The sequence below is a fragment of the Cervus elaphus genome, chromosome 1, assembly GCF_910594005.1.
Source record: "Cervus elaphus chromosome 1, mCerEla1.1, whole genome shotgun sequence".
NCBI lineage: Eukaryota > Metazoa > Chordata > Mammalia > Artiodactyla > Cervidae > Cervus > Cervus elaphus.
Window position 1 is genome coordinate 59,284,428 of NC_057815.1, and position 2,270 is coordinate 59,286,697.

Below are 2,270 nucleotides of genomic sequence, written 5' to 3' on the forward strand. Positions count from 1 at the left end.
TACCAGCCCGTCTGCACACAGTGTTTTTTCTTTCAAAAGAGTCCATCATATTCTCTAGGTCCATCAACACTGCTATATAAATGGTAGAATTGCTTTTTTTATGACTTATATTCCATTGTCAAATAAAAAAGAGGCCATCAGAGGCCAGATCCTCCATCAGTACTCTTCAGCCAGGCTCTTTCACTTCTCGAAAATATTGGTCTTGGAATTTCCTGCTTCCCTCTGTATCATCCCCCTCCTTACAAGAACATTTGCTACAGGTTAAACACATGGTCCAGTATCTCCCATCTTAAAGAAGCTCCCCCTTCCATTTCTCAGAACATTTCTCAAATAGTCTTGAGAGACTTAACTGTACCTGCAGCTTCTGATCCTTTTCTACCATTCATGATTCATGCCACCTTAATCAGGCTGCCCTCACTCAACCCCTCAGCGCTAGAGTAGCGCTTGTCAGACAGTGACAGAGGTGTGTGAGTCATCTGTCTGACAAAGAAATGACTGTTTACATATTTTATAAAATGTGGATTTTAATACCATTACTAACGATTACCAATGAGCCTAAAAGGGCATAGAGATTAACAGCTACATTCCACAGAAGAGACAATAAACCTTTATAATCTACATATCTCAGAAAGACTTTAAACAATTTTAAGAATATTTCCAGAACTGTTAAATAGTCACGAGGATTTAACTCACTAATTTTCAGTTTCCAACTCCGTGTGTGTGTGTGTGTGTGTGTGTGTGTGTCCCCAAGTGACTTTCTGTCTTGAATTGCACATCCTTGTTTACTTGCAAAGACCCCTCTCATTACCCCAAACTCTTCTTTTTTCTTTAAATGCTAATACCAGGATGATCGCTTTACAATGTGGTGATTTCTGCCATCCATCAGCTGAGTCACCATAGACTTACACACGTCCCTTCCCTCTTGCCACCTGCCTCCCCACCCCACCCCCTAGGTTGTCACAGAACACTGGGCTGAGCTCCGCGTGTCATACAGCACATTCCCACCGCTGTCTGTTTCACCTCTGGTAATGTATGTTTCAGTACTGCTCTCTCAATTCGTCCTACCTTCTGCTTCCCCCGCTGTGCCCTATGTCTGCATCTCTATTCAGTTCAACTCAGTTCAGTTCAGTCAGTGTCCGACTCTTTGCGACCCCATGAATCGCAGCACGCCAGGCCTCCCTGTCCATCACAAATTCCCGGAGTTTACTCAAACTCATGTCCATCGAGTCGGTGATGCCATCCAGCCATCTCATCCTCTATCGTCCCCTTCTCCTCCTGCCCCCAATCCCTCCCAGCATCAGGGTCTTTTCCAATGAGTCAGCTCTTCACATGAGATGGCCAAAGTACTGCTCTACAAATATTTAAAGGTTCATCAGTACCATTTTTCCAGATTCCATATATATGTATTCAAATACAACATTTGTTTTCTTCTTGCTGACTTACTTCACCCTGTATAACAGGCTCTAGGTTCATCCGTCTCACTAAAATTGACTCAAATTCCTGTGTATGGCTAATATTTCATTGTATTAGTATATATGTACTTCTTTATCCATTCATCTGTCAATGGACATGTAGGTTGCTTCCATGTCCTGGCAGTTGTGAATAGTATCGCAATGAACAAAAATTTTGAACACTTCATGAATCTTTTGTCATCCTTGCACAGGGGCCACACTAATCTTTTCTGTATCGTTCCAGTTTCAGTATATTTGCTGCCAAAGTAAGCACTTTTACTCACTTTTAATCAGAATTTAAAGACTCTATATTTTACCACTTAACAGAATGAAAAATGAGAATAAAATTGGGAATGAAAATGGATTAGTCACAGTGGAAAACAGTTTCTGATCAACTTAATACACTTATCATAACCGAGCAAGCTCTCTACTAGGTACTTACCCAAGTGAATAACAACTTATGTTTACTTAAAAACCTATATGTGAATATTTAGAATGACTTTTTCCACAAACGACAGAAACTGGAAACAACACGAATGTCCTTTAACTGGTGAATGGATAAACAAATTATGATACACCCACACAACTGAACACTGCTCAGCAAAAAATGGTAACAGACTATTAATAGCAGAATTTGGGTGAATCTCAAACATATGATGTTAAGTGAAAGGAGCTAGATTCAAAATATCTGAAACCATTCATATAACATGCAGAAAAACACGAAAATAGGAGCAACAGTAAACAGATCAGAGAGTTGGTAAGAGTTTGGGTGAGGGTGGGGTATGAATACCAAAGGGTAACAGAGAATTTGGGGAGTCA

General features: G+C 40.4%; 1 non-coding gene across 1 annotated transcript; it reads right to left on the reverse strand.

Annotated features, from left to right (window-relative positions):
• Positions 1 to 1,619: 1,619 nt before the first annotated feature.
• On the reverse strand, positions 1,620 to 1,721 carry LOC122703597. Its single transcript, XR_006343536.1, has one exon. It is a non-coding gene; the product is annotated as a U6 spliceosomal RNA (small nuclear RNA).
• Positions 1,722 to 2,270: the final 549 nt, after the last annotated feature.